Genomic DNA, 15,697 nt, shown 5'->3' on the forward strand with positions numbered 1-15,697 from the left:
CAGAGGACGGGGACATCTCTCTGAGGGATTTCTCCTCCTGGATCCATCTGTAGAAAAGTGACAATAGACTGTTTGCATATGATGATCAAATGATGGGAGTAGTATCCAGGTGACCTATGACAGCCCCCTCCTTACACTGCTGATCGCCCCATAAATCCGTCTCCTCTTCTGATTCATCTTTCACCTCAACCTTAATATCAATCAGATTTTCATCCTAAATCAGAAAAATGTAGAATGATCTTTGGTTCAATCACTTTCTGGTCAGGTTCTTGGTGAGACTTCAGCTCCATCTACCTGATGGTTCTCTGGGAGCTTCTCCTCTGGACAGTCCTGGGAATACAGAGGACGGGGACATCTCTCAGGGGGATTTCCTTCTATGAGTCCATCTGTGGAGACACACAGGGACAGGAGAGATTATTACATGTGATGATGGGAGAAGTACCAGGTGACCCCGACATGACAGTCCCCCTCCTTACACTGCTGATCGCCCCATAAATCCGTCTCGTCTTCTGATTCATCTTTCACCTCAACCTTAATATCAATCAGATTTTCATCCTAAACCAGAAAAATGTAGAATAATCTTTGGTTCAATCACTTTCTGGTCAGATTCTGGTGAGACCTCAGCTCCATCTACCTGATGGTTCTCTGAGAACTTCTCCTCTGGACAGTCCTGGGAATACAGAGGACGGGGACATCTCTCTGAAGGATTTCTCCTCCTGGATCCATCTGTGGAGACACAAGCACACAGTGACTGAATACATGGCCTCCTGTAGATCTGTCTATAGATCAGACACTTCTCTCAGCTCCTTCACTTCTAGGTTTAGTGATTGTGGCCTAAATAACCATGTTCTGCTCCTCACCAGCTGAACCCCAAGCTAATCTGGTCACCCACATGGAAACCCCAGGTGTGGAGCTGCTCTTCCACCCAGAGACTTGGCTTTTCCTCCTTCTTCAGGGAATCCATTTTCAGCAGGTATAAGAGACACTGATAGATCTCGATGAGTTGTCTGGTGGAGAAAGCCTAGATCCCAATACTTTATTTGGGAATTACAAGAAAGGGAATCCTCATCTTAAGGAAACAACTACTCCAAGGCAGTCATTTGGTAACATTTGTGTTTTAATACATCCAGCACTGGTTATTAAAGGGTTATGCCCCCAATGTCCAAGAAGGGAATATCGCTAGGATATGCCCCCCAATGTCTGATGGGTGCAGGTCCCACCTTTAGGAACCGCACCTAAACTTGGAATGCAGCCTGCAAGGCGCCAGAGGGTGCACCATGCATACACGGCCACCCTCTATTCATTCCTATGGGAGTGCTGAAAATATGGCTGTGCTCAGCTATTTTTGGAAGTCCCATTGAAATGAGTGGGAAGGTTACCACGCAAGCGTGGCCACCGCTCCATTCACTTTTATTGGGCTTAAGGACATAGCTGAGCCAGTGCACGGCTATTTTTGGCACTCCCATAAGAATAGACGGAAGGCGGCCGCGCATGCGTGTTGCACCGTCTGGCACTTTGCAGGCTCCATTGGTGCAGATCTCAGTTATATTTTACGCTTGTTTGCTGGCGTAAATTTATTATAAAACTTATCAGCCCGGTCCCATACTGTTGAGTGGGGCGCAAAGTCACCAAAAAGTTGCAAAGTTTTGCACAAGTGAGGCATGCATCAAAATCTGCAACTTTTTATTCTTCATTTTGGGAGGTGACCCTGCGAAGACAATCCCTCTCACCTAATGGTGGGGGTGTCTACCGGGGGTAGAAAAATATATACATTAACTGGTAATTGGTTTCTGTGAATCCATGACATCATGACAGTCACGGACACCCTGCTCAACAGACAACAGAAACCTCTAGATAACTTTAGACCATTGCGGTCTCCTGTCCACTTCCAAAAGAGCCCACAAAGAACACAGGAGCTGGACCATGGAGATGGCCTAGCCTGAGAAAGCCTGGGTCCTGGCATCAGGTGACACATAGCACTTACCTAAACACTGTAGAGTCATGTACCCCTTCCATGGCAGAGGGGAGCCCTAATGGCAGTAGGATAAGCCTAACCCTAGCCACACTGCAAAAATGCTTGGCGTAAGATGCAATAGTAAATGTGCCATAAGCTCACTTTTCTGCAGGTCTCCTAAACATCGTAGAAATGTCTCAAATGGCATGTCGTGTGACATTTTACACCAAAAACCTGACCTTACTGGTTTGATAAATGTCGGCCATATAACGTACATCACTAAAGCTTCCCAATCATCTGCACATCTAGATCAAGCCGGCAACAGAGGCAATATGGAAAATCACAATCCATTAGCAAGTGCCTTGTATTAACCGTGTCTACATGACAGACTGCTTTATTGGGTCCGAGCAAACACAAACCACTCGATCGCATTGGAATTCATGAAGAGCCCAGATGTGGAGCATCCACTCACAACATGAGGCCTGGTGGGATTCATGGTTCTACACAAGAACATAACTGACCATATCACAGGCCGGGAACCAAGTCACAACTTACTGCATGTGTTCCAACAAGGATCAGTATCTGACCTGCTGTAGAGCCTACATGTCTCATGTCTACACGATCAGTACGTGACCTGCTGTAGAGCCTACATGTCTCATGTTTAGTGTCTACACTATCAGTATCTGACCTGCTGTAGAGCCTACATGTCTTATGTTTAGTGTCTACACGATCAGTATCTGACCTGCTGTAGAGCCTACATGTCTCATGTTTAGGGTCTACATGATCAGTATGTGACCTGCTGTAGAGCCTACATGTCTCATGTTTAGTGTCTACACGATCAGTATCTGACCTGCTGTAGAGCCTACATGTCTCATGTTTAGTGTCTACACGATCAGTATCTGACCTGCTGTAGAGCCTACATGTCTCATGTTTAGTGTCTACACGATCAGTATCTGACCTGCTGTAGAGCGTACATGTCTTATGTTTAGTGTCTACACGATCAGTATCTGACCTGCTGTAGAGCCTACATGTCTCATGTTTAGTGTCTACACGATCTGTATGTGACCTGCTGTAGAGCCTACATGTCTCATGTTTAGTGTCTACACGATCAGTATGTGACCTGCTGTAGAGCCTACATGTCTCATGTTTACACGATCAGTATCTGACCTGCTGTAGAGCCTACATGTCTCATGTTTAGTGTCTACACGATCAGTATCTGACCTGCTGTACAGCCTACATGTCTCATGTTTAGTGTCTACACGATCAGTATCTGACCTGCTGTAGAGCCTACATGTCTCATGTTTAGTGTCTACACGATCAGTATCTGACCTGCTGTAGAGCCTACATGTCTCATGTTTAGTGTCTACACGATCAGTATCTGACCTGCTGTAGAGCGTACATGTCTTATGTTTAGTGTCTACACGATCAGTATCTGACCTGCTGTAGAGCCTACATGTCTCATGTTTAGTGTCTACACGATCAGTATCTGACCTGCTGTAGAGCCTACATGTCTTATGTTTAGTGTCTACACGATCAGTATCTGACCTGCTGTACAGCCTACATGTCTCATGTTTAGTGTCTACACGATCAGTATCTGACCTGCTGTAGAGCCTACATGTCTTATGTTTAGTGTCTACACGATCAGTATCTGACCTGCTGTACAGCCTACATGTCTCATGTTTAGTGTCTACACGATCAGTATCTGACCTGCTGTAGAGCCTACATGTCTCATGTTTAGTGTCTACACGATCAGTACGTGACCTGCTGTACAGCCTACATGCCTTATGTTTAGTGTCTACACGATCAGTACGTGACCTGCTGTAGAGCCTACATGTCTCATGTTTAGTGTCTACACGATCAGTACGTGACCTGCTGTAGAGCCTACATGTCTCATGTTTAGTGTCTACACGATCAGTATCTGACCTGCTGTAGAGCCTACATGTCTCATGTTTAGTGTCTACACGATCAGTATCTGACATGCTGTAAAGCCTACATGTCTCATGTCTACACGATCAGTATCTGACCTGCTGTAAAGCCTACATGTCTTATGTTTAGTGTCTACACGATCAGTACGTGACCTGCTGTAGAGCCTACATGTCTTATGTTTAGTGTCTACACGATCAGTATCTGACCTGCTGTAGAGCCTACATGTCTTATGTTTAGGGTCTACACGATCAGTATCTGACCTGCTGTAGAGCCTACATGTCTCATGTTTAGTGTCTACACGATCAGTATCTGACCTGCTGTACAGCCAACATGTCTCATGTTTAGTGTCTACACGATCAGTATCTGACCTGCTGTAAAGCCTACATGTCTCACGTTTAGTGTCTACACGATCAGTACGTGACCTGCTGTAAAGCCTACATGTCTCACGTTTAGTGTCTACACGATCAGTATGTGACCTGCTGTACAGCCTACATGTCTTATGTTTAGTGTCTACACGATCAGTACGTGACCTGCTGTAAAGCCTACATTGCCCCTCAAAAGGCTTCCAGGACGTCAGTAACTTCTGGCTACCTTAAGTACATCTAAACGACTGGGATTTCTACCCCATGCTCCTCCCGCTTCCAACCTACAGTGATGAAAGCTTCCTTCTCTGTGCTCGGGGTTAGAAAGTTATCATCACTAAACTGCCTGCCCTGAAACCAACAGCAAACCTTCAGAACCCACACATGTGGTCCATCAAGCAGCCAGGCATGACCTGCAGAGAACCACCAGACTTGGGAAATGGCTACTAAAGGAGGATTCAGTCGCCCAGAGTAACCCTTGATTCCCATGTTCAGAACGGGCCCCGCAGTTCTTTATCCTTAGAGACTCCAGCACCCTCCTGTCTTCCCATAACAGGAAACAGAACAGTGGATGTGGGGGGGGGGGGTGTTCCCACCTTTAAGCAATTCTGGTCCCCATTTCCTATCCATGGTAGAAGGAAGTAGTCTCTCCAGGGGTTTTGTCATAGAGCGAAGGGAAACAAAATGATAATTACACTCACCGGTAATATGATTTTCAAGAGTCCATGACAGCACCATGAGAGAGAGTGTCCACCTCCCAGGACAGGAAACCCACAGGTATAAAAAAGGAGGAGCCTCTCCCTTCCTCAGTGGTTTTCAGAGACCCTAACCCTGTTCACGATCCAACCCAATGATTCCAAGATCTGAATTACTTGATCTGCCTGTGAAAGACAACTCTGCCTGGATGGGACCACTATTAAAAAATTGTCCAGGTATGGGACAAACAAGATGTCTTTCTCTCTTATGTGAGCCGCCATCTCCGCCACTAACTTGGTAAATTTACAGGGAGCCATAGAAATCCCAAACGGAAGCACCTGGAACTGAAAGTGTCTTACTCTCCCCTTCAGATGCAATGCCACTCTCAAAAATTTCTGATGACCAGGATAGTCAGATGGTAATACGCATCCTTTATGTCCAGCTCTACCATAAAACAATCCTTGTAAAGATCGATTACAGATCTATCGTCTCCATCTTGAACTTTCTGTATTGCAGAAATGTGTTCAAACCTTTTAAATTTATAATTGTCCTGTAAATCCCCATTTGGCTTCTTCACTAGAAAGAGATTGGAATAATAACCCAAACCTTCTACTCCACCATATCCACCTCTCTTCCTAGCGCCCCTTACGTATTCTCGACGATTTCTGAAATGAAATGAAATGAATTTCTGGTGGGGAAGAGCTGAACTTCAACTTGAACCCTTCTTTTAGAGAGGTTAAAATCCAACTGCTGTTGGAAATTCTGGACCAGGCGGGGAGGAGGTTTGACCATCTTCCTCGTATCCTGGCGTCATCGAGTATTCTCCTTCCTGGGGGCAGAGCTCTGACCCTTGAACAGGAAGCTCTTTGACTTAGAAGAGGAGCACTTCCACCTGTTATCCTTTCTACCCATGTTCCTATCTTTACCGGGAAATCTTTTATGCTCATGAAAGGAATTATATTGCCTGCGAAAACCAGAGGGAAACCCCTTTTTCCCCAATCACCAGCTTTTTCTAATATCCAAGGTTGAGCCAAATAAATACTTTCCCTCACAAGGAATATTACATAGGTGGTTTTTCAACGCCAAATCACCGGACCAATTCTTTAACCATAACGAATAATAAAGTGGTTCTGGCAGAAAATCTGCATCTACAGAGGCGTCTACTTAAAGAGTCCGCCGCCTTAGCAATAACTGAAATATTCTCCAATAATTGCTCTCGGGGAACTCTATCTTTGATTTGAGACTCAAGATGTTTAATCCATAAGATAAGGGCTCTGGCTGTACAAGTAGCGGTAACATTGGGCTTAAAGGAGGCTCCCACTGATTCCCATGTGCGTCTAAGAAAACGGTCTGCCTTCCTATCCATCGAGTCTTCCTAAATCATCAAAGGAAAGGTAGGATCTACGGGATACCTTTGTTATGGGTACATGAAACTTTTGGGGCCGATCCCAAGATTGGCAATCCGACTCCTAAAAGGGATACTTCTGCTTTACTGATGACGGAATAAAGCTCAGTTTATCCAGATTTTTACATTCATTAGATATTAAGGAGAATACATTTTTATGAATGAAAAACACTTTTTTTCCCTTCTAGACCTTCAAACATTATGTCCTGAATGGAAAGAACTTCTTTTTGGTCTTCAATGTTCATAGTAGCTCTTATTGTTTTTTTAAAGCTGATCCGAATAAATAGAAAAAAAAGGTGTTTACCACCCCTGTCCCCCTCAGAAGATGAATCTGAGCCCAGCTCCCCGCTTTCTAACAAAAACTCCTCCTTCTGAACTAGGAGATATCGGAGTAAACTGGGAGGGACTTATCCTGAGACTTATGAGGAACCTTTTTGGATTTAAGTGCGTTCCCCACTTCCTCTCTAATTAACTTTTTCATGCATTTCATCATGGAAGGCGATTCTTCTGCAATAGTAGACTCAATCCAAGGGCGACAAAGTAGCTTAGTACAGACAGGAGCCAACTTTGCTTCACACAATCCACATTCTTTATATTTTGTTTTAGAGGATGGCTTTTTAGGTTTATCCTGAAAAACCACCAGACTGCCATAAGCCAGTATTGATAGAACAGCACATATCACCGTGCATACCCTCCATCCATACCACTGGCAAAGGGGTAGACGACTACTTCTGGTCGCCAGTACTCTCCATGACCTTCAACAGCCTGGATTCGGACCTTCCTGACAAGGATCTCAGCTTGTACCTGGGTATCTTAATTTAAAACAGCGCACAGCCGCTCAGCCCAGTACAGATGCCTGACTTTCCAGTACAATGCTCACCTCCTTGTGTCTTCCGGGTGTGTGGAGCGGGGAACTCACCCGGCGCAAACCCCCCCACCCCCGAATAAAACTTTCCTAGTTGCCCAGGGAGAACAGGGAGAAACTACTCCCCTCTATGGCCATACCTGTAGGATCCACTTCCTAGGACAGGAAACCACTGAGGAAGGGAGAGGCTCCTCCTTTTTTATACCTGTGGGTTTCCTGTCCTGGGAGGCGCACCCTCTCTCATGGTGCTGTCATGGACGATAGGGAAAAACCTTAGGACAACGTATGGGCCTCTAAAAGGACGAACTCTCAAAACAAGACTGAAGTGGGGGGGACATGGATCTGCAGCATCTCCTGGGCTACACCATACAATCAAAAATTAGGTACAACATATTGTTCTTCTCTGGATGAGACCGCAGTTAGATGAAAGTCCCAATGAGACAGCGGAAATCTCAGCTTACTGTAATAGGTGCAGGGTCTCTTCATAAGTCGAAATAATAAGAAGAGCGCACAGAGTCAGCGAAGTAGTCACAAGGGAAAGCAGGGCAGAGTCCCCCGGTGGCTGCTGTCCTGGAAAGTACTGCATGTCCCTCATGCACCCGACCTCACAGCACTGCAGGGTGTCTACTCACCCTCGCTCACCGACCTCAGCAGTCTCTAGCTGTACTCACAGCACTGCAGGGTGTCTACTCACCCTCGTGCACCCGACCTCAGCAGTCTCTAGCTGTACTCACAGCACTGCAGGGTGTCTACTCATCCTCGTGCACCCGACCTCAGCAGTCTCTAGCTGTACTCACAGCACTGCAGGGTGTCTACTCACCCTCGTGCACCCGACCTCAGCAGTCTCTAGCTGTACTCACAGCACTGCAGGATGTCTACTCACCCTCGCGCACCCGACCTCAGCAGTCTCTAGCTGTACTCACAGCACTGCAGGATGTCTACTCACCCTCGCGCACCCGACCTCAGCAGTCTCTAGCTGTACTCACAGCACTGCGGGGTGTCTACTCATCCTCGTGCACCGACCTCAGCAGTCTCTAGCTGTACTCACAGCACTGCAGGGTGTCTACTCACCCTCGTGCACCGACCTCAGCAGTCTCTAGCTGTACTCACAGCACTGCAGGGTGTCTACTCACCCTCGTGCACCCGACCTCAGCAGTCTCTAGCTGTACTCACAGCACTGCAGGGTGTCTACTCACCCTCGCGCACCCGACCTCAGCAGTCTCTAGCTGTACTCACAGCACTGCAGGGTGTCTACTCACCCTCGTGCACCGACCTCAGCAGTCTCTAGCTGTACTCACAGCACTGCAGGGTGTCTACTCACCCTCGTGCACCGACCTCAGCAGTCTCTAGCTGTACTCACAGCACTGCAGGGTGTCTACTCATCCTCGTGCACCCGACCTCAGCAGTCTCTAGCTGTACTCACAGCACTGCAGGATGTCTACTCACCCTCGCGCACCCGACCTCAGCAGTCTCTAGCTGTACTCACAGCACTGCAGGGTGTCTACTCACCCTCGCTCACCGACCTCAGCAGTCTCTAGCTGTACTCACAGCACTGCAGGATGTCTACTCACCCTCGCGCACCGACCTCAGCAGTCTCTAGCTGTACTCACAGCACTGCAGGATGTCTACTCACCCTCGTGCACCGACCTCAGCAGTCTCTAGCTGTACTCACAGCACTGCAGGATGTCTACTCACCCTCGTGCACCGACCTCAGCAGTCTCTAGCTGTACTCACAGCACTGCAGGGTGTCTACTCACCCTCGCGCACCCGACCTCAGCAGTCTCTAGCTGTACTCACAGCACTGCAGGGTGTCTACTCATCCTTGCGCACCGACCTCAGCAGTCTCTAGCTGTACTCACAGCACTGCAGGGTGTCTACTCACCCTCGTGCACCGACCTCAGCAGTCTCTAGCTGTACTCACAGCACTGCAGGGTGTCTACTCACCCTCGTGCACCGACCTCAGCAGTCTCTAGCTGTACTCACAGCACTGCAGGATGTCTACTCACCCTCGTGCACCGACCTCAGCAGTCTCTAGCTGTACTCACAGCACTGCAGGATGTCTACTCACCCTCGTGCACCCGACCTCAGCAGTCTCTAGCTGTACTCACAGCACTGCAGGATGTCTACTCACCCTCGTGCACCCGACCTCAGCAGTCTCTAGCTGTACTCACAGCACTGCAGGGTGTCTACTCACCCTCGTGCACCGACCTCAGCAGTCTCTAGCTGTACTCACAGCACTGCAGGGTGTCTACTCACCCTCGTGCACCGACCTCAGCAGTCTCTAGCTGTACTCACAGCACTGCAGGGTGTCTACTCACCCTCGTGCACCGACCTCAGCAGTCTCTAGCTGTACTCACAGCACTGCAGGATGTCTACTCACCCTCGCGCACCGACCTCAGCAGTCTCTAGCTGTACTCACAGCACTGCAGGGTGTCTACTCATCCCTCGTGCACCGACCTCAGCAGTCTCTAGCTGTACTCACAGCACTGCAGGGTGTCTACTCACCCTCGTGCACCGACCTCAGCAGTCTCTAGCTGTACTCACAGCACTGCAGGATGTCTACTCACCCTCGTGCACCGACCTCAGCAGTCTCTAGCTGTACTCACAGCACTGCAGGGTGTCTACTCATCCTCGTGCACCGACCTCAGCAGTCTCTAGCTGTACTCACAGCACTGCAGGGTGTCTACTCACCCTCGTGCACCGACCTCAGCAGTCTCTAGCTGTACTCACAGCACTGCAGGGTGTCTACTCACCCTCGTGCACCGACCTCAGCAGTCTCTAGCTGTACTCACAGCACTGCAGGGTGTCTACTCAGCCTCGTGCACCGACCTCAGCAGTCTCTAGCTGTACTCACAGCACTGCAGGATGTCTACTCACCCTCGTGCACCGACCTCAGCAGTCTCTAGCTGTACTCACAGCACTGCAGGGTGTCTACTCAGCCTCGTGCACCGACCTCAGCAGTCTCTAGCTGTACTCACAGCACTGCAGGGTGTCTACTCACCCTCGTGCACCGACCTCAGCAGTCTCTAGCTGTACTCACAGCACTGCAGGGTGTCTACTCACCCTCGATCACCGACCTCAGCAGTCTCTAGCTGTACTCACAGCACTGCAGGGTGTCTACTCACCCTCGTGCACCGACCTCAGCAGTCTCTAGCTGTACTCACAGCACTGCAGGGTGTCTACTCAGCCTCGTGCACCGACCTCAGCAGTCTCTAGCTGTACTCACAGCACTGCAGGGTGTCTACTCACCCTCGTGCACCGACCTCAGCAGTCTCTAGCTGTACTCACAGCACTGCAGGGTGTCTACTCACCCTCGTGCACCCGACCTCAGCAGTCTCTAGCTGTACTCACAGCACTGCAGGATGTCTACTCACCCTCGTGCACCCGACCTCAGCAGTCTCTAGCTGTACTCACAGCACTGCAGGATGTCTACTCACCCTCGTGCACCGACCTCAGCAGTCTCTAGCTGTACTCACAGCACTGCAGGATGTCTACTCACCCTCGTGCACCGACCTCAGCAGTCTCTAGCTGTACTCACAGCACTGCAGGGTGTCTACTCACCCTCGTGCACCGACCTCAGCAGTCTCTAGCTGTACTCACAGCACTGCAGGGTGTCTACTCAGCCTCGTGCACCGACCTCAGCAGTCTCTAGCTGTACTCACAGCACTGCAGGGTGTCTACTCACCCTCGTGCACCGACCTCAGCAGTCTCTAGCTGTACTCACAGCACTGCAGGATGTCTACTCACCCTCGTGCACCGACCTCAGCAGTCTCTAGCTGTACTCACAGCACTGCAGGATGTCTACTCACCCTCGTGCACCGACCTCAGCAGTCTCTAGCTGTACTCACAGCACTGCAGGGTGTCTACTCACCCTCGTGCACCGACCTCAGCAGTCTCTAGCTGTACTCACAGCACTGCAGGGTGTCTACTCACCCTCGTGCACCGACCTCAGCAGTCTCTAGCTGTACTCACAGCACTGCAGGATGTCTACTCACCCTCGTGCACCGACCTCAGCAGTCTCTAGCTGTACTCACAGCACTGCAGGATGTCTACTCACCCTCGTGCACCCGACCTCAGCAGTCTCTAGCTGTACTCACAGCACTGCAGGGTGTCTACTCAGCTTCGTGCACCGACCTCAGCAGTCTCTAGCTGTACTCACAGCACTGCAGAGTGTCTACTCACCCTCGTGCACCGACCTCAGCAGTCTCTAGCTGTACTCACAGCACTGCAGGGTGTCTACTCACCCTCGTGCACCGACCTCAGCAGTCTCTAGCTGTACTCACAGCACTGCAGGATGTCTACTCACCCTCGTGCACCCGACCTCGGCAGTCTCTAGCTGTACTCACAGCACTGCAGGATGTCTACTCACCCTCGCTCACCGACCTCGGCAGTCTCTAGCTGTACTCACAGCACTGCAGGATGTCTACTCACCCTCGTGCACCCGACCTCGGCAGTCTCTAGCTGTACTCACAGCACTGCAGGATGTCTACTCACCCTCGTGCACCCGACCTCGGCAGTCTCTAGCTGTACTCACAGCACTGCAGGATGTCTACTCAGCCTCGTGCACCGACCTCAGCAGTCTCTAGCTGTACTCACAGCACTGCAGGATGTCTACTCACCCTCGTGCACCGACCTCAGCAGTCTCTAGCTGTACTCACAGCACTGCAGGGTGTCTACTCATCCTTGCGCACCGACCTCAGCAGTCTCTAGCTGTACTCACAGCACTGCAGGATGTCTACTCACCCCTCGTGCACCGACCTCAGCAGTCTCTAGCTGTACTCACAGCACTGCAGGATGTCTACTCACCCTCGTGCACCGACCTCAGCAGTCTCTAGCTGTACTCACAGCACTGCAGGGTGTCTACTCACCCTCGTGCACCCGACCTCAGCAGTCTCTAGCTGTACTCACAGCACTGCAGGGTGTCTACTCATCCCTCGTGCACCGACCTCAGCAGTCTCTAGCTGTACTCACAGCACTGCAGGGTGTCTACTCACCCTCGTGCACCGACCTCAGCAGTCTCTAGCTGTACTCACAGCACTGCAGGGTGTCTACTCAGCCTCGTGCACCGACCTCAGCAGTCTCTAGCTGTACTCACAGCACTGCAGGATGTCTACTCACCCTCGTGCACCGACCTCAGCAGTCTCTAGCTGTACTCACAGCACTGCAGGGTGTCTACTCATCCTCGTGCACCGACCTCAGCAGTCTCTAGCTGTACTCACAGCACTGCAGGATGTCTACTCAGCCTCGTGCACCGACCTCAGCAGTCTCTAGCTGTACTCACAGCACTGCAGGATGTCTACTCACCCTCGTGCACCGACCTCAGCAGTCTCTAGCTGTACTCACAGCACTGCAGGGTGTCTACTCACCCTCGTGCACCGACCTCAGCAGTCTCTAGCTGTACTCACAGCACTGCAGGGTGTCTACTCACCCTCGTGCACCGACCTCAGCAGTCTCTAGCTGTACTCACAGCACTGCAGGGTGTCTACTCAGCCTCGTGCACCGACCTCAGCAGTCTCTAGCTGTACTCACAGCACTGCAGGATGTCTACTCACCCTCGTGCACCGACCTCAGCAGTCTCTAGCTGTACTCACAGCACTGCAGGATGTCTACTCACCCTCGTGCACCGACCTCAGCAGTCTCTAGCTGTACTCACAGCACTGCAGGATGTCTACTCACCCTCGTGCACCGACCTCAGCAGTCTCTAGCTGTACTCACAGCACTGCAGGGTGTCTACTCACCCTCGTGCACCGACCTCAGCAGTCTCTAGCTGTACTCACAGCACTGCAGGGTGTCTACTCACCCTCGTGCACCGACCTCAGCAGTCTCTAGCTGTACTCACAGCACTGCAGGATGTCTACTCACCCTCGTGCACCGACCTCAGCAGTCTCTAGCTGTACTCACAGCACTGCAGGATGTCTACTCACCCTCGTGCACCGACCTCAGCAGTCTCTAGCTGTACTCACAGCACTGCAGGGTGTCTACTCATCCTTGCGCACCGACCTCAGCAGTCTCTAGCTGTACTCACAGCACTGCAGGGTGTCTACTCACCCTCGTGCACCGACCTCAGCAGTCTCTAGCTGTACTCACAGCACTGCAGGGTGTCTACTCACCCTCGTGCACCGACCTCAGCAGTCTCTAGCTGTACTCACAGCACTGCAGGATGTCTACTCACCCTCGTGCACCCGACCTCAGCAGTCTCTAGCTGTACTCACAGCACTGCAGGGTGTCTACTCACCCTCGTGCACCGACCTCAGCAGTCTCTAGCTGTACTCACAGCACTGCAGGGTGTCTACTCACCCTCGCGCACCCGACCTCAGCAGTCTCTAGCTGTACTCACAGCACTGCAGGGTGTCTACTCACCCTCGCGCACCCGACCTCAGCAGTCTCTAGCTGTACTCACAGCACTGCAGGATGTCTACTCACCCTCGCTCACCGACCTCAGCAGTCTCTAGCTGTACTCACAGCACTGCAGGATGTCTACTCAGCTTCGTGCACCGACCTCAGCAGTCTCTAGCTGTACTCACAGCACTGCAGGGTGTCTACTCACCCTCGTGCACCGAACTCAGCAGTCTCTAGCTGTACTCACAGCACTGCATGGTGTATACTCACCCTCGCGCACCCGACCTCAGCAGTCTCTAGCTGTACTCACAGCACTGCAGAGTGTCTACTCACCCTCGTGCACCCGACCTCAGCAGTCTCTAGCTGTACTCACAGCACTGCAGGGTGTCTACTCACCCTCGTGCACCGACCTCAGCAGTCTCTAGCTGTACTCACAGCACTGCAGGATGTCTACTCACCCTCGTGCACCGACCTCAGCAGTCTCTAGCTGTACTCACAGCACTGCAGGATGTCTACTCACCCTCGTGCACCGACCTCAGCAGTCTCTAGCTGTACTCACAGCACTGCAGGGTGTCTACTCACCCTCGTGCACCCGACCTCAGCAGTCTCTAGCTGTACTCACAGCACTGCAGGATGTCTACTCACCCTCGTGCACCGACCTCAGCAGTCTCTAGCTGTACTCACAGCACTGCAGGATGTCTACTCACCCTCGTGCACCGACCTCAGCAGTCTCTAGCTGTACTCACAGCACTGCAGGATGTCTACTCACCCTCGTGCACCGACCTCAGCAGTCTCTAGCTGTACTCACAGCACTGCAGGGATGTCTACTCACCCTCGTGCACCGACCTCAGCAGTCTCTAGCTGTACTCACAGCACTGCAGGGTGTCTACTCACCCTCGTGCACCGACCTCAGCAGTCTCTAGCTGTACTCACAGCACTGCAGGATGTCTACTCACCCTCGTGCACCGACCTCAGCAGTCTCTAGCTGTACTCACAGCACTGCAGGGTGTCTACTCACCCTCGTGCACCGACCTCAGCAGTCTCTAGCTGTACTCACAGCACTGCAGGGTGTCTACTCATCCTCGTGCACCGACCTCAGCAGTCTCTAGCTGTACTCACAGCACTGCAGGGTGTCTACTCACCCTCGTGCACCGACCTCAGCAGTCTCTAGCTGTACTCACAGCACTGCAGGGTGTCTACTCACCCTCGTGCACCGACCTCAGCAGTCTCTAGCTGTACTCACAGCACTGCAGGGTGTCTACTCAGCCTCGTGCACCGACCTCAGCAGTCTCTAGCTGTACTCACAGCACTGCAGGATGTCTACTCACCCTCGTGCACCGACCTCAGCAGTCTCTAGCTGTACTCACAGCACTGCAGGATGTCTACTCACCCTCGTGCACCGACCTCAGCAGTCTCTAGCTGTACTCACAGCACTGCAGGATGTCTACTCACCCTCGTGCACCGACCTCAGCAGTCTCTAGCTGTACTCACAGCACTGCAGGGTGTCTACTCACCCTCGTGCACCGACCTCAGCAGTCTCTAGCTGTACTCACAGCACTGCAGGGTGTCTACTCACCCTCGTGCACCGACCTCAGCAGTCTCTAGCTGTACTCACAGCACTGCAGGATGTCTACTCACCCTCGTGCACCGACCTCAGCAGTCTCTAGCTGTACTCACAGCACTGCAGGATGTCTACTCACCCTCGTGCACCCGACCTCAGCAGTCTCTAGCTGTACTCACAGCACTGCAGGGTGTCTACTCACCCTCGTGCACCGACCTCAGCAGTCTCTAGCTGTACTCACAGCACTGCAGGATGTCTACTCACCCTCGTGCACCCAACCTTAGAAGCAGACTTGAGCTCTTCTACATTAGACATCAGGGCAGTCAACTAGAGATTGCACGTGATGGTATTAAGGGTTCAACAAAGTCACCAGTGCAATCTTGTGCAAATATTTTATATAGAATCTTTATACCTTGTGATGTGAGGGGCTGGTGGTCCTCCATTAATAAGTCCTTGTACAGATCCTTGTGTCCATCTATATACTCCCAGTCCTCCATGGACATCCTGACACTTTACAGGAACCTGACAACACAATGACACCATCATCACCCAGACCCCTCCAGTGCTGTTACTGGAGAATCTCCCAGTA

The 15,697-nt window shown here is 51.2% G+C and overlaps 1 long non-coding RNA gene across 2 annotated transcripts in view; it reads right to left on the reverse strand.

The window, feature by feature from the left end:
* Positions 1-15,697, reverse strand: part of LOC122922641 — a 28,034-nt gene continuing 12,337 nt past the window's right edge. Inside the window, exons 3-4 of one of the 2 annotated variants that reach the window (XR_006387166.1) lie at positions 15,521-15,630; positions 1-47 (exon numbers count right to left, since the gene is read on the reverse strand). This is a non-coding gene — a long non-coding RNA (uncharacterized LOC122922641). Of the gene's footprint in view, positions 48-673; positions 727-15,520; positions 15,631-15,697 lie in introns of those variants that run through there. The other variant, XR_006387165.1, reaches the window with a different exon arrangement.

Source organism: Bufo gargarizans, unplaced genomic scaffold (genome assembly GCF_014858855.1).
Source record: "Bufo gargarizans isolate SCDJY-AF-19 unplaced genomic scaffold, ASM1485885v1 fragScaff_scaffold_57_pilon, whole genome shotgun sequence".
NCBI classification, from domain to species: Eukaryota; Metazoa; Chordata; class Amphibia; order Anura; family Bufonidae; genus Bufo; species Bufo gargarizans.